Source organism: Callorhinus ursinus, unplaced genomic scaffold (assembly GCF_003265705.2).
Source record: "Callorhinus ursinus isolate GAN/ISIS: 27379988/994484 unplaced genomic scaffold, GSC_fseal_2.0 scaffold3, whole genome shotgun sequence".
NCBI lineage: Eukaryota > Metazoa > Chordata > Mammalia > Carnivora > Otariidae > Callorhinus > Callorhinus ursinus.
The window spans coordinates 23,068,059-23,092,613 of record NW_027397065.1 but is presented as its reverse complement, the minus strand read 5'-3'; the positions used below and the strand labels follow the sequence as shown (position 1 = coordinate 23,092,613).

At 35.5% G+C, this 24,555-nt stretch overlaps 1 protein-coding gene and 1 pseudogene across 2 annotated transcripts in view; both read left to right on the top strand.

Annotated features, from left to right (window-relative positions):
• FBXL17 (F-box and leucine rich repeat protein 17) overlaps positions 1–24,555 on the top strand; it is a 512,428-nt gene that overhangs the window by 319,077 nt on the left and 168,796 nt on the right. The window lies entirely within an intron of this gene.
• Positions 17,347–17,971, top strand: LOC141371550 (uncharacterized protein C19orf44-like; annotated as a pseudogene).

The following is a 24,555-nucleotide window of genomic DNA, read 5'->3' as shown; positions in this document are numbered from 1 at the left end:
TCATAGGCAGGTGTCATTCTAAATTAATGAGGTAGCATTATAGGAGTTCAGTTTTCATGAGTTTATCCCAGATAGGCTTCTCAATTTCCCTATAAGCACAAAACCATTCCTGGAGTCCCGACTTTGGTGACCCAGATGAAGCGTTGCCCCCTAGAGGCCTGCCCAACCTCCTTTCGGCATCCAGAGATGCCATGTCTGCTCTGTGACTTAACAGGGCCGGATACTCATGGTGTTTGCCACCCATCACGGTCTCCCTTGCCTTGGAGTTTAGTTTCATTTCTTTAGTTGTTATTTCATAGACTAAAATGAGCTCAAATCCCAAGAGAAGTGAGAAAAAGACTGCTCATTATCTACATTAGAAATTGTGATATTATTTCTCAGAAAGTGAAACTTGATGGACTCATAAAAGAATATTATCTCTGTGCAGAATACTTCAGAATAGAATAAAAAGCACAGTAAGTGATTGATTGACAAATATAGGTGTGCCTGCAATATGTATTAATAAACAGAGCCATTATATTAGGGACCAGAAGCAATCTATTTCATATTTAAAATATCAAGTAAAAATTATCTCCACAATTATGAATATTTAAACAGTACTATTGCTTCTCGATACATAACACATGCAAATGCACCACATCATTTTTATTGCCAAAAAGGAAAAAATAATTAAAACTATAAAAAGCTGTTCTTAGTGTCATTTTAATGTCTTTGTTATTGCCATTTATCTCTGAGAGATAATATGAAAAAGAAAGTGAGAAATAATGCATCAGTAGATGATAAATTTTATTCATAGCAAACTGTTTTTAAAAAAATCACTGTTGTTTTTCATTCAAGAGAATGACAGAGAAAACAAGAAGGACATATCTGTTATAAATGCCTGTTTCATATTTACATCATTTTAAAAGCAAAGGTTTGCTTCTTCAACTTTTCAATTTAGTTTCCCTCTTTGTTTCATTTTCATCTTACCTAATTTCTTAAATTTAGGGAAGAATTTTATTCATTTTAATGAATGTACATATGAAGGAATTTCTTTCCAATACATGCTTATGTTATACGTACCCATATAGACCGTTCACTCCTGAGTCTGACAGATTAGGGATAGTAGTTCAAAGGTTGGGCTTCTTACTTCTCTACAGGTTAACAGTAGGATGAGAGGCCCTGAGGGTGGGAGATTGACAGTTTAGGTCTTTAAAAGCCAAGTTAAGCTAAGATTACTGAATGGCCTATGCCTCGTACTGAACCTCACCTGGACTTCCTTGTAAATGAGATAGGAGGCTAAATTCTCAGCTAGGAGTAGGAGTGGGAGAAAGGATGGTGCCTCACTGAGTTTAGATACCAGTTCGCTGTGGCCTCTCCCTTCCTCCCAGTGTTCCAAATAAGACCACCACCATCATTTCTCAAACCATTGGGAAACAGTCTGTAGGACAAATTGACAAAGTTCTGGGGAATGTCAACTTTCCATTGTGAATGATAAAGCAATTTTTTTTAAAAGGAAAAAATGAACTTTAAATAAAGAAGAAACACACATGCTTGGGGTATAAAATGTTTCTTGACTGAAGAGAGTGTGTGAGGTACAAGAAAGAGAAACACACACATATGCAAACACAAAAAGCTACATATTGGAAAACAGTAAGAGGAAATATGTAAAAGGTGACTGCATTAGACTCATAGGATTATTTTCTTTTTTCCCTTTTTACTTTCCTAAACCCCAAATTTTCTTTTATGAGCCTGTATTGCTTACATAATAATGAGGTGAAAAGAAAGCCTTGTCCTTTGGAAATTTAATAGTTTTATGTTGTCTGTGTTTTTGCAATTACTTCTTTGTGCACTCTTAAAATTATCTAAATTTGGGTATTAAAATGTCAAAAAGAAAAAGCGAGAAAGGAAAATAAGCCGTAGAAAGGAATAAATACAAGAAAAATATTTAACAAATGGTTTATTCCCCAAAAAAATGTTGGCATGAAAATTGCCTTAGTATTTTAAATCCTAGACTGAGAACAGTAGGTTCATTAGGCTAGGGAGTTTATCTATTTAATAGGTTTTCTATAACATGGAATCCAGCTTACTCCCAGCCACTAATAGTTTGTGATTATTATTTGTGGCTCTCTTTGGAGATTCTCTCCTCATTCCTTTCTTTTCCATTCTTGGTACAATAGCCAACTTTGTTGTTAGAAAAGTTTGCATTCTTTTTAATTGATATCTATACTGTTAAAAATATGAATTTTATATAACTGAATTTCTAGCTTTATGTTAGATAGCCCTTGTATCCATGGCCACATAAGCATGATGTCTGTATGCTAATATGCTTACTTAATCTTTAATACATTATATTTTAATAATATAGGAATGCCAAGCTACGGAAGAGCAAATGAAAAGGTCATTTTTTATTCATGTACTACTGAATGTACCTTCTGCTTGTAGATCATTATACATGCAGTTGAGCCCAATTTTTTAAAAGTGGAAGGCATACCAAATTAAACCACAAGTTTCACAACTGATGTTCCTTTTATAAAAGGAGTGCTCTCCATCTTTTCAATTTTATTTATTCTGACTGCTTGTTACTCATTTGTGCTTCTCTCTTCTGTGTTATAGTCAGAATTTCTAATCCCATTTCAAGCAGAAGGCTGCCACTTTTCATCAGAGAAAAGGCAATAAACACACATCACACTTATATATGCGGGCTTTCATCTGGGGAACTCAAAGTGTTTTATGCATAAGTAGCATTTCCCCTGGCTTTTTTTTTTTAAGTGGGAAAAATGAAGTCTAGAGAGCTTAAATGACCAAAGGAAGCCCACACCTGCAACAATGGAAGTTGTGATTTTAATTAAATACACATGTGTGAAAGTATTCCGGATTTCTTGACCTGGATATCAATTTATATGCTGTGCTCAAAGAGTAACAAAATTGTAGGGAGTAAAAATTGGTACTGACACATTCTTGTCATAGCCCCGTTAGGGGAAATGGTGACATAATGAAAATGAGCTCTAATATAGAGTAACTTCATGAACTTGACTATTCATTTAATGCCTTTAAATATTGAAATTATAAAAAGAATTCAACAGGAAAGGGAAAGTCTTTACAGGGTCAGACTTTTCAAAGTTTTCCAAACTCTATATATCCATGTAGATATATACTTAGCCCCTCAAATAGAGAGGGCCAGAGAAAGGGCAGTCTATGGATGGGGTCTAGTCAGGGCAGTAGGAAAGGTCTGGTCTCAGGAATTAGCTCATCCCTCATTTAATCAATCTCAGTCTCTCTCTCTCTCTCTCCCTCTCCCTCCTATCATTCTTCCCCATCTCCCCGTACCTTTTTTTTTTTTTTTTGCCAAACACATAAATAACCTCAGTGGTACTTCAAATGTGGAATATTTTTATAAAAGCATGAGTAAGAGATTTAAAAAAATAGGGAATTAAAAAATAATAATAGTAAACAACCATCTTGTTTTGAATATGTCTGGATTTAGTTCTGTGATTCTCAAGCTGCCTTGCCCTAGATCTGTGGGGCAGGGCTTTGGGAATGTAGACAATCAAAGGAATGAGGACTCAGAAGGCCTTTTTGTCACCTCCACTTTTGGTGGTGGTGTGCAGACTGATTTAATACATGTGTGGGAGTGGGGGTGAAAGTGGGGGAAGTTTGACTCGCATTAAGAAGGGACATAGGGTGTGAAGGCCTGGATGGAATAAGAAAAGTTAAAACCGAAAAAGGCTGTGTCCGTGACAGAGTGATGGGTGAATTTAGAGGTTTAAATGTCGAGGTCAGAGGTCATTGCTTTCAGCGTTGAATGGGGCTTTGGGAAGGTAGTTTTCTGAAAAGGATTTTCAGAAGTATAACTAGATAGTGGGAGTCTAGTGGCTAACGTACTAATACGTAAGAGATTACTGAACTTGCTGGCATGTGACACATTCTGCCTGGTGAAAAAAATAGGTAAAAAAGTGCTGTGTGAAGCAAAATAAGTCAGTCAGAGAAAGACAAATACCATATGATTTCACTCATATGTGGAATTTAAGAAACAAAACAGATGAACATAGGGGAAGGAAAGGAAAAATAAAATAAGATGAAAATAGAGAGGCAAACCATAAGAGATACTGAACTCTGGGAAACAAACTGAGGTTTGCTTTGGGGGAGGTGGGTAGGAGGTAAGGGTAATTCGTTGATGGGCATTAAGGAGGGCACTTGATGGAGTGAACACTGGGTGTTATATACAACTGATGAATCACTAAATTCTATCCTGGTAACTAATAATACAGTATATGTTAACTAAATTGAATTTAAATAAAAAATATTAAGAAAAAGTGCTGTGTGTCCCATAGACTCTTATTAGAGCTGAGAGGTCAGTATATCAAATAATGGATTGGTTGAATAGCAGAGGAATGTCCATGTGATCTCACTGTACCTCTTTACCCTTTATAATGCAAACCAGATTAATTTCTTAAATAATATAATTACTGAATTAACTCTAAGAAAAACTTTAATTTCCATTTAACTGAAAATGGCATGAAACAGAATTCACTAATACTGATCAATGTATTGTTTAGCTGTGCTGTGTCTCTATATAAACATATTTGGATATAGAGATATTTAGATAAAATGTAGATACATACTTAGCAAATATTACTGCATATATGGAAACTTAAAATTTCTACCCAAGTTCCAGGGTGTATATATATATTTATTTCCCCTAGAAAACCACTTTAAAACTACTCCCTATGCAAATATGATGAAAAGCATTTGACTTTTCCCCCAAATTATCCTTATAAAATTTAGAAATACTCTTGGGTGTCATAAACGCCTGTCAGTAGAGTAGTTGGGGGAAAATTGTGGCTATATTAGCCTAGAAACAAATATCTAAGATATCAGACACCTGCGTGATATTCCCACTGCAAACATTTCATGCTCAAAATTGCAGCCTGACCATGATGTTTGAGATGGTTCCTCTGGAGAACAAAGCAGCATAGCACAAAAGTGGAACAACAGCATCCTGAGGCAATATTTTACGATGTCCATGGCTACTCTTTCTTATCCTGGTGGCTCTGGACCAGACCAGCAGAGAATGCCAGGCAAGTGCTGGATGAGAAGCCCCTGACACGTCATCCTACTAAGGCACCATGGCCAAGTCTGGTGAGGAAAGACCATCACTCATTAGCAGTGCAGCCACTTTCCAAGGCCAGTGACCTTGGAGCAGGTTCTCAATCCCTCTAGGCTCTTGCTTCTTCATACATAAATGAAGGGATGATAAAACCCTTAAGGCCCTGCCGGATTTAATATGCAGAGATTATGCTATTTAGTCTCATCTGCCCTGGGGCTATTCCTTGTCTATACCTTTAGAAAATGTACTACAGGTCTGTACCTAGTGGATGATGTACTACTGAAGATTCCTCTCTGTAGTAATTATTGTAAGAGAAAGACACAGTGTAAATTATTATAACAATCAAGTTTGAAATATCAGAAGTTGTTCCGTAGAACAACTTACACTTGGGTGTAAGGTCTTTACACTTGGGAACACTTGTTCAAGCCAAGTGAAATGGGCCTTTGTTCTGCAATACTGCTCAGAGCTTTTTCTGTGCTTATATGCACTGTGACCCACGGATCTGTTTTTTCAACTGATTTGAATGAAGTCTGTCTTTTTTGTGTGTAAAATTCTACATCCTGGCAAACTGTTTTTGGCTGTTCTCAGTATTCAGCTAAATAATCATCAAATACAGTGTTTTTCTTCCTTAAGTCTGTCCTTCTCCTAGCTTGCTTTAGTCTCCAGGGGCAAGTTTTGTAAAAGCGTCTCAAGGCTAGGAATTCAAATTTAGGAAGAAGTATAGGAGTATCAGAATAGTAGAAGCTACAGACCTGACCCACATTTACCTGGTGTTTTGAGTTCCTCCCCCACCCCCACCCCCCCCCCCCCCCCACCCCCCCCACCCCCGCGCCAGTCCTTTGTTGTATAAGTAAGTGTCCATGTAGATAACGAGTCAGGGCGGAGGGCATATCACAGCTCCGGAATTATTTCTAGCTTTAAGGTCTTTTCGCTTAGAGAAAAAGCATAAACTTTGTAATCGTAATCATGCCAACCTCAGTTCAAATCTGCCACTTGCTAGATATAACAATACAGCTGAGCTCCTATTTCTGCAATTGTAAAATGGAGATGTAAAATGGTAGGTGGAGTGGAGTAGTATTTCACAAAATTAAATAGGTAAATATTTAGCAAATTACCAGTTATTGAATGCTCACTAATGTTAATTACTTTCATTGTTTCATTGTCTAGCAGAGAGGTCCTAGATAGAGGAGCCAGTGAACTGGTCTCATGCCATTACTAACTCATTACTATCACAACTAATAATATTATTGTCCCCAGGGCTTACTATCTCTACAACTTAGTCCCCTGAATTATCAAATGAAAATAAAACCATCATACACGGTGTTGTCAAGTATAAACTGAGATAATAGATGTGTAATTAATTTCAAAAGATTTTTTTTAAGTAATCTTTACACCCAACATGGGGTTCAAACTTACAACCCCAAGATCAAGTCTCATGCTCGACCAACTGAGCCAGCCAAGCACCCCAATTTCAAAAGATTTTTAAGGTACCAATTAATAATACTATTTTTTTAGCAGTAGTAAAATTATTATTGACTACTACTCTGACAGTGGAACCTTTTTGTTTCCAGTGAAATATCTATTGTAATGGGATTGCTGAAAGAGCATGCTATTTTAACAAAATCCCTTTGGACAGATTTAAGAAAAAGTACTGAGCCTCTTGTTTTCCATCTTACATAGAAAGGTTTATATACTTTTAAACATTTGTATACAAGTTCTTTCATCTTCAACAGCACAACTGTAAAAGATTTAGAGTTTTTGAAGATTGTGCATTTAATTTTTAGCTGAATTGTATATAGATCAAATCCATGCATCAGAAAGGCTCCAAGAAGAGAATTTATAGAGACTGGGGAGATGGAGTTAAAATTTTATACGTCTCTGGGAACTTTAAATGGGAAAGATGTTAAAAAATGTGTTTTTGAGGCACTTAAAACTACATTTTAGATATGGGAAACTAACTCTTGGTCAATTCTTAACATGAAAATTATGATGTTAATTTCTTCTGTTACATTAAGACATGTCATTGTTAAAATCATTAATTTCAGAATGCAAAGATACTATTGACATTGAAATTTTGTACAAGTTATCTTAAAGCATTTTGTTTTGAAATTAATTTCTGATGTGAAATTTTAATAGTTTAGTACAGTAAGCTTAAGCCTTTTTTAAAAAGCAAATTTTAAAATTTATTTTGACACATGTTTATCTTACTTTATGTCAAACACTTTTTTGCCTAAGTTTTTCATTTGTGTATCTAACCTCTTTGAACAGGACTGAGGATTTTGAAGGCATTCACAAAATGCTTTTGGGTGGTAGATAGCTTACCTGTCTTTTTTGATAAATCTCCATTTCCTTACTGGATATTTAAGAGAGAGAGATCTAGATTACTCTGGGATATGTCTCTAAAGCCCTAGCTGCTTGTTCTGTCTGTTGCAGCCATCTATTCAGAATTCACTTTCCAGGTGCCAATAGTTAGATGGGCATTTTGTAATTTCCTGTAGGAGTTAAGTGTGCAGACAGAAAAAGTCCTAAAATTGTATTATTGAGAAAAGATTTCAAAACATGTAAATCATTGATAATACTGTGTTCCACCTAAGATATGCGTAAATGGGTAGAGATCATAGGCCTGCTATCTATTTTCATGCCATCAATGATGACAAAGAGTGCTTCACAGATGTTTTTACAGGAGTTTATTGTAAAGCATGTCCATAAATTTCTGTATGCTGAAATTTCTGGGCACAGCACTGTATCAAAACCATGGCATGAGAAATCTTTTCTACTTAACACCCAATCAGGAAATTTGATTAAACATGAGCCTCCTTTGTTGGAAAGAGGAACATTCTCATGTTGATAATTTTAATACTTTAAATTTAATAATAAAATACTAAAGAAAAAAACCCCTAAAATATTTTCTAATTTAAAAATATTAATAATAGCTACCAATTGAAATAATTGAGCACCTATGAATATGCATCACTACACATGTATTATACCATTTTATCTTTCCAATAACACTATGAAGTCATTATCTCCATTTTGTTATTCAGGCAAGAGACCAGAGAGGTTAAATAACCTGGTCCATAGTCATACATCACAAGACAAAATCAGATGTAAACCTAGATCTCTGATTCCAAGTCCTGTGCTATAATGCTTCATATTTATTAATACATTATTACAATTTTAATAGCTGCTTTAGTGCCCAAAATATCTGAACCAGATCACTCCTAAATGACCAAATCTGCACTCCGCCTTTGTATTCTTACATATTTAATGTCTGGTGGTCAGCTTTCATGGTAAAAATCTCATGCCCACAAAACCTCAGAAGTTATCTGCTTATTCCTACAAATCATTTGGCAAATAACAATGTTTTGAAAGAAAGATATTGAATCCAAACCAACTTAAGAATACGTAAGAAATATTAAAAAGCTGTCGTATAGAAAGGATCATGTTATTCATGCTGCATTGTGACTATTTCTACACTATTTCTTGAAATTTTGACAAGTCAAGGAAAAGATATATCATCCTATTACATGCCTGCATCTGGATATCATAATTTATTTAATCTATTCTATTTGTGTTTGTGGTAATAGAATCTCTGGGTCATAGGACATAGTCACTGAAAGTTCCCTGAGTTTTGTTCATCCTGTATCACTAGGATCCAGTATATCCCTAGGCCGTGTTTGTTGGTCCATAAGTACATAAATGAAGGAATGAGTAATACCAGACTACATTCCAGAATGGTTTTGATAATTTATGCTCCTGCTACATGTGTGTCTGTTTCCCCATATCCTTTCCACAGCCAGATATGAAAGTTGACAACTAAGTCCATGTTGTCTTTTTATAAATAAACTGCTTTTAGAGTGAGGGTAGAAGCTCCAAATGATCAGAAACTCTTAGCGGCAGCTGTGTTTGAGGTAGCTCCTAGACAGCAGTCATAATACCCACTGCAGTTTTAAAAGGCAGTGAGATTCTTAATCTCAGGAAACAAACTGAGGGTTGCTGGAGTGGTAGGAGGTGGGAGGGATGGGGTGGCTGGGTGATAGACATTGGGGAAGGGGAGGGTATGTGCTATGGTGAGCGCTGTGAATTGTGTAAGACTGTTGAATCACAGACCTGTACCTCTGAAACAAATAATACATTATATGTTAAAAAAAAAAAAAAGAAGATAGCAGGAAGGGAAAAATGAAGGGGGAGAAATCGGAGGGGGAGACAAACCATGAGAGACTATGGACTCTGAGAAACAAATAGAGTTCTAGAGGGGAGGGGGGCTGGGGGGATGGATTACCCTGGGGGTGGGGGGATGGTTTAGCCTGGTGATGGGTATTAAAGAGGGCACGTATTGAATGGAGCACTGGGTGTTATATGCAAACATTGAATCATGGAACACTACATCAAAAACTAATGATGTAATGTATGGTGATTAACATAACATAATAAAATTTTAAAAAATTGTTGGGAAAAAAATAAAAGGCAGTGTCGGGTTTCTAAATGCTTATTCGTAATTCAAGATTTTATGATACCTAAATGTGTAACTTATAATTTTGAAAGTTCGGTTTAGAGAAACTACAAAGTTTTCTATTTTGTTTCCCAAGATATAAAGTAATGTGTTTCAACATTTTTACTATTTTTAAATAAACCACCAAACAATGTCATTTTGAAATTTATGATGATGAGTTATTCTGGCATGGGACTTTAGGCACTAATTATGTATTCATTTTATGCTGATCTGCTGCATTGTCATGTTTTCCAACAGCTCTGAGATAGGGGCTATAATTAAATCAAATCTGTAACAAAATATATTTTACTGAGATCAATTTTTTTTTTTCTATTTCAGTTTATTAGAACATACAGACTAGGATTTTGGGTAGCTTTCTGTGATTATATTATTGTCCCCAAAGTGTACGAGTTTGCTCGTACTCAGAATTATGCTAGTGCTGATATTCAACTGTACAAATGAAGACTGATAAATTTTAACAGGAAAAGATATTTAAATTCTGGTACTTTATTATAGTGACTTCGAATATTTTATATAACTTGGCTTTGGAAAGAAAGCTTATTTTAAGCATTTTTTTCCTTTTAGAGCAGAGTTCAAAGTCGTCATCTCATTGCCTTATGACTAGCTAAAATGAACATTTACTTTCATTTTAAGCTATTGCCAATTCTTTTGTCAAGTAGGCAGAATGTAAATAAATAACTTGTCATTTTCTGAGTTTAGTTGATATCAGTACATTTTACTGTGTATTTTGTCTTTGGTCAAATGCAAAACACAGCTTTTTGCAATTTAGAAAGGCCTCCAGCTTCTGGATTTATTGAGGCTCTAGTTGTAATATGATCATTCTAAAACTGTAAAATATCGTATCATTTTCTCAATTTATTCCACTTTAATCTTATATTATGATTCAATCAATTAATTTAAATAGTTGAAATAATGTTTTGAATAGGATTTAAAACAGAAGTAATCTTTGGATTTCATTAACTTAAAAGGGGGTCTAAAACGTTTATTAAAGAACAACAGAACAAACTTGTAACTCAGTAGAAACCTTCTTTTCTGCCTTGATGGGGATTAGTATTTTTTTATTTAAAGAGTTAAGGGAGGGTGATGGGAATTGTAAAATAAAATATTTAAATAATTTGCATCATTTAAAATTCTGTAAATGCCCACTTATTGACCAGTCTTCTGCTGAAGAACCAAGACCTCTTATTTGTATAAGGGCACGCCTGCCCATGGGAGTTCCATATCAATTCTCCATAAACCCGAATTGCATCACCAGTGATTTCCAGCTTTCAGCACATTAAAGTGGAATGAGCACTAAGACACTTTGAAGCGATATAAGTAAAATCCTTCTAAATTTTACAGACTTTCCCCTAAACTTTTAAGATCATCTCACACCTAATTCAAAAGCATCTTTTAGTGAGTTTCCTTTATCAAATATATGCAAAGCATTCAACATACTTTTATAAAAATAATTATCTCTTTTTCACTTTCACATTTAATTTATTATAACATTTAGTTAAATTGCACAATTAGAATAACAAATATGCTTGGCATAAAGAGATTTGAGGGCAAAGGCATGTTAAATCCATCATACAATAAATGTTCTACAATTTAGAGTTCATCAATGGAAAGTTTCAAACACACATAAATATAGAATCAAAGAATGAACTTTTGTGTGCCCATTACCCAAACTAAACAATGACCAACATTTTGCCATTCTTATCGGTTGATTTCCCTCCAACTTTTTTTTTCCCTTGGGGTATTTGAAATTAAATCCTGGACAGATCCCTATTTCTAAATTCTTCAATTATCTCTAACAGATGAAGATGTTTTTAATGTACACACACAGTACTATTATTACAGCTAGCAAACATAAGCGTAATCCCTTAAAATCTTTTTTTCAGCTTATTTATTTGAGTTAGGATCCAAACTAGGTCACATATTGCATTGGGTTGATGCATCTCTTAAGTTTCTTGTGGTGAATAATACTTCCCCTACCCTTCCACCTTTGCATGTCATTTATTTGTTGAAAATCATGAATCGTTTGTCCAGCAAAATTTCTTACATTCTGGATTTAGCTGATTGTCTTCTTCTGGTGCCATAAAATGTGTTGCTACTTGCCCACCCCCTCCATATTGCCTATGGATTGATAGGTAAGTTAGAAGCTTAATTAAATTGGGTTCCTGGTTTTTAGCAATATACTGGATAGGTGGTGCTAGTTATGTCTTCATTAAATCAGGAGGCACATAATGTCTAGAGATAATGGAAATTTTAAATAAAGTAACAATAGCTAAGACATGTATCATTTAATATGTGCAAGGCACTATTCTAAACACTTTATATATTTCTTTTAATCTTTACAAAACGGCTTTGAAGTAAATGTTATTATTACCCCTGCACAGTTAAGGAAAGTAAGGGTAGGGAGGCTTAGTAACTTGCTCAGGCTCCCAAGTCTGGATTTGGTCTGGTCCCTGGCACTCAGACTGCTGAATTTGTGCTCCATAGCAGCCTGTCATTCTGTTTCTTGAAAGCACTGACATTTCTAAATTACACTAAAAAGAAGTGTGTTTCAGACCCTTCTAGTAAACATACTGTCTTAATTCTGTAAGCAAATAAATGTTAAAGGGTATGTATTTTAAATAAAAAAGCACTTTTAAACTATGTTGTTTACTTCATCTACCTTCTTTGAAAATAATACCTTGTAAAACCCACATTTATTTTCTCACTCTGATATTTACTCTCACATTGACAAATTGTGATATTTTCTTTGTCCTGAAGTGGAACTTTTCATGGAAAATGAATTTACTTCCCTTAGGTAAATATTTTCCAATATCAAGAAGTATCAAGTGAGCTCCTTGAAATTAATAACAATTTATAATTTTCAATAGCCATATCATTTTTAAAAAATTTATTACAATTTTTGTTGCTTCTTTTGCTTACCTAAGAATGAATATTATAGCATCTTCTCAATCGTTTTGGCTTATCTAGTATAGAAGATATGTCTACTAAAAGAAATTTAGCCAAACCCACTTTATGTTTCCATTACACGTTCTTATCTTTTTATTATCCTTTAACTTTATGGATCTTCATGTACAGTTTTTCTCCTTTTAAATCCCTTTATATTTTGTTATAATGTGCTCTTCATCCTTTTTATTAGCCAGATTTTACATAGATATTTCTCTTTGTAACTACAAATAATATAGTCCTTATGCCTAAAAATAATGCCCTACTTTGTTGACATATTCTTAATAAAAATGATGCATTTGTTCTTTTTATTCAAAATTCTAAGTATATACAAGGGCGTGACTTGTCTTATCAGCATCTTACCAGCACCAGTCCTTCACTCATTCATTCAACAAGCCTGCCTTGCGCATCACATCAAAGATGAGTCAAATATGGGCCCTGCATGAGGTTGGAACCAGAAGTCAGGTCAGGATGATGACATATACTTGATACAGTGGTCACAACAGAGGGGCAGGAGAAATAGGGGTCAGGAGCAACAGTCAGTCTGAGAAGAGACCAGCACTGATTTAAGGGTTTTAAACCCAAGTGGATGAATGTACATGGTATTTTCAGGGGTTGCAAACCTAAATATAAAAAACCAGACAACAAATATAAATGAGTAGAGTGGATCAAATGTATTCATTAGGAAATGGTGGGGACTGTTACAACTGAGAGCACATGTCTGATCTAAAGGCATTCGTATTCAAATGTTTGTTTAAAACATAGACTCAGCCATACACAATGTGGCTGGGCTGTCTCTTTGTGGCTCTGGTAAGTCTAAGGCGATGAAAGGCATAGTGTTTAGAGAAACCATCTAGGCAATAATGTGTTCAGTGGGCCAAGTCAGACAGTTATGTAGAATATATGGGCCAAAAGTGAGTATCTGGGGTTTCAATCTACATTGAAAGAAATAGATGGGGGATAAAACTTGAACAAAAAAAAGGTGACAAAATCATTTTGATCCATAAAATGGGGGGGATAGTGTTCCCAGTGAAGTAGCAGTCAGTTGCTACAAGATCAGGGATTCTACTGGATTACTGTTAAGCAGACCAAGTGCATGCTTAGTGTATTAGCACCAGAAGGACAACATAGACAATCCGAAAAAAACAAACAAATAAAAAAAACAAACCCAAACAACTTTGGTCCTCCTTTCATGAATTGTACAGTTTAGTGGATTTTTAAATTGTTATGCAATTACAGATGGAAGAGGAACCATTTTTTTCCCCCAGGACTTCCTGGCCTCTATACACCTTAATCTGGCCTGAATGAGGCAATAAAATTTAAGATTCCAAGAATAGAGGAGTTAGGTGTTTGGCTGAAGACCAGACTCAGGGTGACTGGGCATGGGTGTTGGAAGCTAGGTTCAATAACAAATATAGCCATATTCTGTTTATATGAATATATAGCCCACTGGCCATTAAGACTTCTTCCTCCCCCAAATAATTCTGAATGCCTCTTTATAATTAATGTTTGATATTGGTTATACTAGCTATTAAGAGAGAGTCCCAAACTTACAGATTTGTGCTCTGTACTAATTTTTGCAACTGACATGCATTCATTCTCCCTTGCAGGGATTTGTAGACATTGATTCTAATCAGTGCTTAAAGTTTACTTTAAAAAGAATTAGGTTGAATGTTTTGAAAGTTATATGAGATAATTGAATAATGTAGATGTGTAAAATGACTTTTAAAAGCTTTCATACAGTTAATAACTTTGCAATTATTTCTCTGGGGTTTCCATTTTTAAATATTGATATTATGAAAAATAATACAGTAACTCATAGAATTCTTACTGTATTTTTCCATATTAGTGAAATAAAGGTATCTTTTTTCTCTCACTGAATACCAGACTTTGATCATGTAGGGTTTATAGTAATATGCATAAAGTTATTAATACCTTCAAGTTATCTTTATATTATATATGAGAAAGGTCTTTCACATGTAGAAGAAATCCTCAAATATGTGCTTGGCACATCGTAGCATGGCTTACCATGAACTTTTGTATATCTTGAACCTTGACTTAAAAAGATGTGTGACTATTTCTTTCTTTGTTCCTATTTGGAAGCCATGTTTACAAAGAGTTCTTTAAATACCTGGTGTTTGGTTGCTTTATACAAATCAGCTAGGTTATAGGTGAATCATTGTATGTGAGACATATATAAAATTTACAATGGCGTGAAAAAAGATAAACTGTCAGGTTAAATTCTCTTTGATCTTTTTTTATTCTGTGTTCACTTATGATTAGAGAATCTCTAATTTGTCTCTTCAGCAGTACTAACCATCTTTATGTTCATTTGAAAAAATTCATGGTTTCCAGCCTGTTTCAGTGAAGATTTTTATTTTATATGTGTTTTATGTAGCTATGAAAATCAGTAGATTGCAAGTTTCTTAAAATTGGGGAATTCACTTAAATAATTAGAAAGAGTAAAAAAAAATTCCATTATTTTTATCCTCCGTGATTGAAGAAAATTCTCCTGAGAGATCCATGGTATCCAATGGTATCCAACTTTTACTATTTGCTGACTAATGCCAGAGTCCTAATCCAGTATCCAGTTTTTGGCTATATATATATTTTTTACAGTGTTCTTGATGATAGAATAAGCAGTCTACCTTGTAAGTCACAACATTATGTAATGTCTTCCACCAAATATTCTTTTGGGTTAGAAGCCTTAAATGAAAATCTTGAGGCTTATAGAGGAGGTCATAGTTTGGAGCTGATTTTAAATTGGTTTCCAGCTTCTAGTTCAACTTATGAGAGTTAATGTGGAAGGCAACATATAAGATAATGTTGAGGGCTATATGAAATGACTACAGCTTCTTTTCTAAAGTTACCTGGTTACTGTTGGATAGTTAGGTTGTCTGTGATAAAGATGATTAAAGAAATATAATTAGTCATGAAGATATCCCAAAGACCTAGCAGATGGAATGTTGCATCTGGAGCAAATAGCTATTGCAAAGAGTTTATACCAAACTTTGTATAATGAGGAAATTATATCATATATATACTTTTAATGTTGTATGCATTTAAAAACTATAGAAGTATAAGATAAACTTAAAAATATTGATTAGTTTCCAATTATCTTTTGTCACTGTGTAAATATTTTCTTAAAAGGTAAAAGAGTGGGGCGCATGGTTGTCCAGAAGAGCATCCTTCTTTTGATCTCAGAGTTGTGAGTTCGAGCCTCATGTTGGGTGTAGAGATGCTAAAAAAAAAAAAAAAACTTAAAAAAAAAGATGTAAAAAGTAGAATTATTATCGTGGTAGGATCTTTGGATTTTTTTAATGTTGAACTAGTCTTCATTATGTACTCACCAGAATGACTGTATGTCTGATAACATCAACATTGGTGAGGATGGGGAAGCACTACAACCTTCCAAAGTGTGGGAATATAAAACTTTGGAAGGAGATTTGACAGTTTCTTCTAAAACTAACCATCTACTAAATACATACTGCTAATCTCTAAGACCAAGCAATTCCAATCCTAGGTTTTTACCTATGAGAAATGAAAGCATATGTCCACAAAAAGATTGTACAGGAATGTTCCTGGCAGGATCATTCATAGTTGCCTCCAAATTGCAAATAATTTACATGCCCTTCCAGAGAAGAATGGATAAAGAAACTATGGTATATTCATTTAATGGGATGCCTCTTGTCAACTGAAAGTTACAATCAGGAAAAACTACTGAAATATGAAATAACATAGATGAATCTCAAACCTTTATGCTGTGTAAAAAAAAAAAAAAGCCCTATAGAAGAGTACATATTGTTTGATTCGATTTTTATGAGTGTTTAGAACAGTCAAAACTAAGCTATGGTAAAGTAAAAAATAACAAAACATCTACAACTCTCGTTGCCTTTTGTAAGTGGGTATGAGCATTGACTGGAAGGGGGCATGAGGGAAATTGGTGTTGTACTAGCAATAATCTTGATCTTGATAGCAGTTCAAAGTAGACAGATATGTGCATTTGTCAAAACTGATTGTATTTAAGATTTATGCGTTTCACAGTAGGTAAATCTATCTTAAAAAAAAATGACAAACATTGAACTCTAATCAATGATGTATATGCTGAAGTGGTTAGGAATGAAATGTACAATGTCTGCAGTTACTTTGAGATGCACCAAAGAATAAGATAAATTGATGGGTAGATACCTGGTTGGATAGAGAAATGGATGGATACATCTGAGATAAAGCAGATGTAAAAGATGCTAATTATAGAATTTAGGTGGTGGATAATGGGTTTTCACTGAACAATCCTTTCAACTTTTTGGTATGTTTGAAAATTTCCATAGTAAAATGGTTGGGAGGAAAATGATTGTTTATTCTAAAAAAGACATACCTTTTTGGAATGTATTCTAATTCAGGCTGAAGATATTGTAGGTTACATTGTTTAAGTTTTTCCTTTTTTGTCCTTTTCACAAATTAAAATTTTGTCTTATCCAGTAACCTCATCTTAATTGCATTTAGCTCGTTAACCTTTACAAATCATATTCCTTGGTTGCCACAGGTATAATTCAGTGATTAGTTTAATAACATTTACTGGGTACTGTATTTATTTCCTGTTGGTAGTATAACAAATTACCACAAATTTGGTAGCTTAAAAACAGCAATAGTGCGGCTTTCCCTCTCACCCACAGAAAGGCCTGGGCGGAGTCATCTCCTGGCCTCAGCTGCAAGTACGAACAAAGATAGGTGCTGACATCCCAGGGCTCTCTACTTCCCCTTCACTGCATCCTTCCAGCTAAAAATGTGCCCCTTATGCAGAATGGCTTCAACAAGAAAAACCAACCATCCCACATGAAATATTTTTGGTGATTTCAGTGATATTTCCTTAGAAAATGCAAAAATGGAAGAAATCAGAAACTTGAAATTCAGTAGAAGACTTACCAAAATAGCACCCAGTCATAGCAGATTTCTAAAAAGAAACCAAACTATGGGTGTAAAACACTCGGGAAAGAGAAGGCTGATGTGGGGAATGGGCTCAGGCTCTTCTCCCGTAGATGCCCGACCACCCCCTTGGAAGCTCAGGGCCAATGCAGCACCCACAAAAGTGGCTTCCTCCCACTCGGAATCTGACCCAAGGACCTGTGAGGACAGTCTTCCAGGGACAGCCGAGATGAAACGTCCCAGAGACAAGCCCTGGAAACCCCTGTCGTGGAGAACCGGAGGGGCAGTAGGTTTCTAAAGAACAGAGCCATCCTTGGAAAGTATATGCCCTGAAGCACATTTTGGGAAAGAGGAATTTTCAAACACCCAAAGAGAAAGAACCTACTAGAAAATTGGATTCTCCAGTCATGAGGAGGAAATGAAGGAGTTGCTGGGAAGCTTGATGGAATCGTGTAAAGAAAAAGAAACAGGCGAATCAGGGTTTCCTGAGCACCAGTCAGTGAGAGAGAACAGAGAAAACTGTGCTGGTAGGATCAGATCCCAACCTAACGGAGAGCCGCACCGCCCCCCCGCCCCGCCCCTGCCAAAGCCATTCGCCACAGGGCATCGGCCCGCCTCGCAGTTGGCAGGTGGCCCTGGGGCAGCTGCCACCAAGAGCTCGCTCCGCACACACTCGCGCTTCGGGGGGTACAGCCTCCCTCAGGTGTCGCTTCCTCACCTTGCCCAAAGTGGGGACCCTGGACACTGGGGCTAGGCAAGCCCTCGCCCACCTGCGGAGGAGAGAATGAGACGGGGTCTCCAGGTGAGGCGCTCTCAGAAGCCGCCTGTGACAGGCTGAACACCCACCGCAGCCGAGCACCAGGAGGGCGACACCAGCTTTAGGGTCACGGGGTATTGCCACGCAGACTATAGGGCAGCCTACGCTGCTCCCTCAGCTTTCTGACCTGTTCTGGTTGAGGGGCCAAGTCAGATTTTTGCTCTGTCTTTATTTATTTATTTATTTATTTATTTATTTATTTATTTATTTATTTAAAGATTTTATTTATTTATTTGACAGAGAGAGACAGCGAGAGAGAGAACACAAGCAGGGGGAGTGGGAGAGGGAGAAGCAGGCTTCTGGCCGAGCGGGGAGCCCGATGCGGGGCTCCATCCCAGGATCCTGGGATCATGACCTGAGCTGAAGGCAGATGCTTAACGACTGAGCCACCCAGGCACCCCTTTTGTTCTCTCTTTAAAGTCTTCATTGGGTAACCCTGAGCAATTACAGAGTGGTAACACCAAAACTAAATTCTTCTGGAGCCACCTACAACAGAAAGGCAACTCCTTCTACTTTTTATAAAAGAGAAATTTGTCTCCTTTCCTTTTTAAATTCACAAAAGGAAACATCTCAAACCAGGCACAAAAACAATGACAACAAAAAACCCTCAAATATTTATTCTCTCACAGTTGTGGAGGCCAAACATCCAAAACCAGTTTCACTAGGTCAAAATCAGGGTTTCAGCCCCCCCGCCTCTGAGGGCTCTAGAGAAGAATCTCTAGATTCTTCTTTTCAGCTTCTGGTGGCTACCAGCATTCCTTGGCTTGTGGCCAAATCACTCCTATCTCTGCCTCCAGTAATTTTGCCTTCTCTCCTGTGTCAAATCTCCACCTGCCTCTCTCTCATAAGTACACTAGGTATTGTTTTAAGAGCCTACTCAGATAAACCAGGATAATCTCCCCATCCCAAAACCCTTAATTTAATCACATTTGCAAAGAACCTTTTTCCATATAAGGTAACATTTATAGGTTCCATGGATTAGGAGTTATTATCTTTGGGGGCCATTCTTCAGCCTACTACAGGCATTTTTTTTTTTTTATGTGCCAAGTTCTGTGCTAAGGCCTAAATAATATTAATCAACATTTAATTGCTTACTGTGTCCCTGGTGCTGTCCTATGTGCTTTACTTTCCTTTTACTAAGGAAAAAAATGATTTAACATGAACTTACTGAACCATACATTTCTTTCTTGTATATGCCAACTATTAAAGCCCCAAAGTGCTAGTTTTCTGAGAAATATACGTTAGGAAATTATATTCTGTTCTAAATAACCCTGTCTTATTTGTGTGGAGGATGTTAAAGTTGACAAGATTGTGAATTCCCCTTGGGAAGAGACTTGGCTTATCCATCTTTGTATCCATATAGTTAGGGGCATAGTAAGGGTTAGTAAATGTTTGTTGAATGACTAAAAGAGCCTTTGCAAACATTATGAAGTGTAACCTGTATAAAATCCTTGGAGGTAGATACTGTAATTTCCATTTTACAGAAAAGATTTAGAAAAGTTGAATTACATTCCCAACACCAGGACTGTGTATACACACATACACACACGCTCACACAACTTTGACAGTCTGAGCATCTGAAACATATTTCCATTATCCGTAACTGATTGATTTTGTGCATGAAACATTAAAATTTAGCAAAATTCTGATGTAGCCAAATCTGTTTTATTATTATACTATGTTATTAATCATGTGCAATATAGTTTTAATTTTTAAATTTTTTGAATGGCCAGTTTCTCATGGATTAAGTCCATTGTGTTAAGAAATGAAAGGAAATTTTCTAAACGATGCAGAATATTTTGATAACTTTTCTTGAAAATTTAGCCTTTCCCCAGAACTGTCTCAAGCATTTCTAGTCTTTTTTTAATTTAAATTCAATTAATTAACATATAGTATATTAGTTTCAGAGGTAGAGTTCAGCATATCTAGTCTTTTTGTAGCTTCTTTTGAACATCTGATTTTTTTTAAGTCATTGATATTACGAATCTAAGAAATAATTGTACTTGCCTCTTTACTTTGGTTCCTTGAAAGCTTTTCCAAAATCTTAACCCACTTGTAGAGGCTTTTCAGGACTGAATCATATGAATCCCTTTAGGATGAGTATACCCCTGACTCACTTACTATCCATATTTCTTACCTTTCTTGCCTTAAATATTTCTTTTATAATTTTGTATGCATTTCTAGTGGAATAAGGCCGGATATAAGTAAACAGATAAAATAAATTCAGGTCCCTTACTAATGATGAAATATATGAATATGTTGTTATATATTATTACATATATGCTATATGTAACAAGAATTATTGTATATATGTGCTATATATAACAAGAATTATTGCATATATGTTATATGTTTGTATTGTTATGCATTGTGTATACTGTTTTCTTCTTTTTCCTCTTTACGATATTCTTTCCGCAACCTTAAGTCAAGCCACTAATTCAACTAGTTCATCCCTGAGTTTATATCACATTTGCTGACTTGCTTACACTATTGCCCTTTGTATTTTCTTTCACCTTTTTAAAAGTATGATGTGGCCTTAAGTTGCCATTATTTTTCCCCAAACCCCCAAGTTTGCCAAATGGCCTAAGTGTGTTGTGTGTCTGATGACTATGTATTGACCTTTCAGTAAATGATCACAAAAAGGAATTTGTGCTCTAATTTTATTTTATTTTTTTAATAAAATTCTGTCATTACTAGGGCAGAACTCATTATACTCTCAGGACCCATGGAAGCACAAAACTGAGCATTTGAATCCAGGCATATTTACCTGACATCCTTTTTCGAACGCTGGCATTGCTCTTGCCTCTTTATTCCACTAATGAGTTTTAAAAACAATAAACTCTCTTGTCAATTCTCAATCTTGCTTTTTTCTCAGAAAAAGCAGAATGTATTCCTTTATTGGGTACTTGAGAGAAGTGTGTGTGTGTGTGTGTGTGTGTGTGTGTGTGTGTGTATGTGTAGAGCAGGAATCTTATATTGTTACTCCATTTTGCTACATGGTTTGCTGCTTATGCAGACAGAACTGTAACTATAATCAACAGTAGAGCATTGAGAAATATGCCAGAGATGTGCTGTTCATTTTGATTTATCATTTAAAATAACCTAAAGCTGAGTACTGGGTTTGGGCGTGTTGCTTGTTCTTGCTGGCTGTCAGACATGATGTTGCCTGCAAAGGTACCCACTGTCTGAAACAAATGGTGAAATGACCTTCTTCCTTCTCCGTGCTTTTGCAGCTTTCTGCAAGGGGAAATTGGGTAATGCTTCCCTCCATGGTTTCTATCAGTCTTACACACTGGTTTCATTAGCTTTCCACCACTCTCCCCAGGAACAGAGATATGGTTTTTCCCTTCATAGAGAATAGACTGATGATTTGTCCAAGCAAAGCAACCCGAATTTTAGTGATTATGATATTTCAGGGGCTAGGCTGCTAAAATTCTTTTACTGAGTGCATTTATAACAATTATATTTTTGTTGATTTAATGACAGTATTGGTAATGGAAAACGTATTTGTTAAGAATTATATTCATAAATGTGCACACATACATGCACACATACACACCACATACTCTTTTGAAATATAAATTAAATGGCTGATGAACAAGTCTTTTCACTGATGGATAGAGTTAAGAGAGAATCCTCTAGATAGATATTTTATAGGCAAATGGACTTTATATTAGGAATTACTGAATTGGTCTGGTAGCCAGAAAAACTAAGGTTCAGTAGCCTTTCCCTGGAATTTCTAAATTTCATTCTGTTGTATTTACTTAAATGTTATTTAAGAAGAAAATTTGGAGGACTTTGTTTCTATATTCTTCAGATAGATAAAAATTAACTGAAACCAGCCATCATCCTTCTGTTGGGATTTACAAAATGTAAACTGCATATTTTTCACAAGAGAATTCTTGGTTGATGCCCCTTATTGTCATTTGTAGAAATATGTGGACTGTTTTTTTCTTTTTTTGAAAACGAAGTGAATTCTTTTTTTTTTAAGTAAAAAAGTTATCTCTCTGTGTAAATTCAGTGTACCAACACAACTAAACGTGACCTGCTTCCTCTCTTTCCTGTAAAAGCAAAGATTATTTTACCTCTGACATGAACATTAATTATGTAATGATATGGGAAAAAATAAGAATAAAGCAGTGGCAGTTTCAGAGCTTTGGAAGTAAGTTTTATGAATTCGGCATTGATGATACTTAGGCCTCAGAGGGTTCAGAGTTCAATCTAGCTAAGTATTAGTGAAGTCAAATTTATGTAATGTCCCTGCCTTCATCAAGCCCATGTGATTTTTCTTTTTTCTTCTTTGTGAATAAATTGTGTGGGTTACTTTGTTACCACTGCCTGCCCTTTTCCAGCTCCCCAATCCAGAACTCCTTCCTCATCCCTTCTTTTTTAGAAACTAACAAGAAGCCTTCACTGTGCTTTTCTCCCAATTGCAGAAATCGTTTTATGTAATCACTACTGAAAATCACCTGTAAAAATTCCTCTTCTGGCTTGTGATCAGGCCAGAAATTTTCTAAGCTTAAAAATTAATGACAAAGTACAGGCTTCCTGAGTATGAATGCTTGAAGCATATAGAAAACATTTGGAATGGAGAATGTTGACCTCCTTTCTTTGTGTCTTATTATTGCTATCTAATTACAAGCTTTCAAAGATATCAAATTAGGTGCTCTCTTCATTGCATTTTAAAATAAGTAATCTATTTCTTATCATTAAAACCATTTCTCAAACAAAATTTTGAATGATACGTTTGGATATTTGGAATCATTGTTAGCCAAAGTGAAACCATTCTTCTGACTTTTATAAATTGTCTTTACCTTCTGTGTTGTATAGTCTTCTGAGGATTTGGCTTATCCAAAAAGAGATTGTGTGCCTTCCCAAGTAAGAAGGAAACCTTTTGTCGGCATCTTGTCTGAGTTAACTCCTTGGCTACGCAGGTCATGGGAGGTCTATGTTGAACATCAGTCTTTGGCTCTATCACAAAACTGGTATTGAAACATAGACCAGCTCCCAGAGTACAGAGGTTAAAGAGGCAATTAGTCACTACAAAGCCGACTTGTGGCGTCTTCTGGTAAGGAAGTGCTTAACTCTTTCCTGAATGATGCCTGAAATCTCATCTTATGGGTGCTTTTATATTCCACTAAAATAATTTAGTTTTAAGTCTTAGCCATTTTAAATCAAAGGTGAGTGTAAAGTATATGATGTCTCTTGAATTGAGACTTTCTTATCAATACTTAGAGCAATTAGGGTAAATGGGATAGAGATGGGCAGGGAGAATATTATCAGTTATATGTTTAATAGTCCACCTAAATTTCATTTTAGTTGTTTGGAAGCCTAACAATCTCTTTGAAATATTTCTAGCTTTACCGTTAAAGTTGTTATTTATTATTGGTGGTCGTGGTAGCACTTGGTTTAGAGCTTGCCAGAATATTGCCTCACTTTTTTTCAGAAAAGGAGTGGCCTCTGATGAATTATAATTCACTAAACTGGACCATAGTTTTATATGTTTCTATATTCCTGAGTTTTTTTAAGGGCCTGGGCTTTTGCCTCCACACAATAAATTTTTGTAACATGTAGTAATAAAACCTTCTCTTCTGTCCTCTATCTTAAAATATGCCAGAAAACCGTAAAGATAGCACCAGTCTTAACTCTATCAACATTGTGCAGTGCCTGGATTCCCCCAGAGTTATTGGTCATGAATTGATGGAACCCCAAAAAGCTGAAAGGAAAGAGGAGGATTCTTAACTTTTCCTATATCAAAGTAACTGCATTTTTCCCCATTGAAGAACGAATAAACTGCTGAAATAGGAAGTCTTGCCTTTACATTTTCCTCCCCTTTTCTCTTCTAGCATTTCCTTTAGTCCTGAAAATATAACTATTTTCAGTCATACGATTTTTCTGCTCCTAGGTAGGAATATTATTATCAACAATAACAAAATAAATAGTACCTGATCTATCAAGGTTATAAGTATTAAATCCATCACTTTATAGTAATGTGGCTTTCTGATTATATCTTTTAATATTTCTAACACATAGTTTGCACTCAATAAAACATGGTTGAATTAAATAAATAAATAAAACCTTAGAATCTTTTTTCTGTCTCTTGCATATTTTGAGGAATACTTAGAAGAAGTGAGCTCAAGTTGTTATATAATGATTTAGTGTAGTTGTGGAAAAGGATGGCACAATGGCTAAAATTAAAGGTAAGACTTTTGGATAAATGTATCTGAAATATTAAAGCCAAAGCCAAGTTTATCACAAATTTGTTAGTTT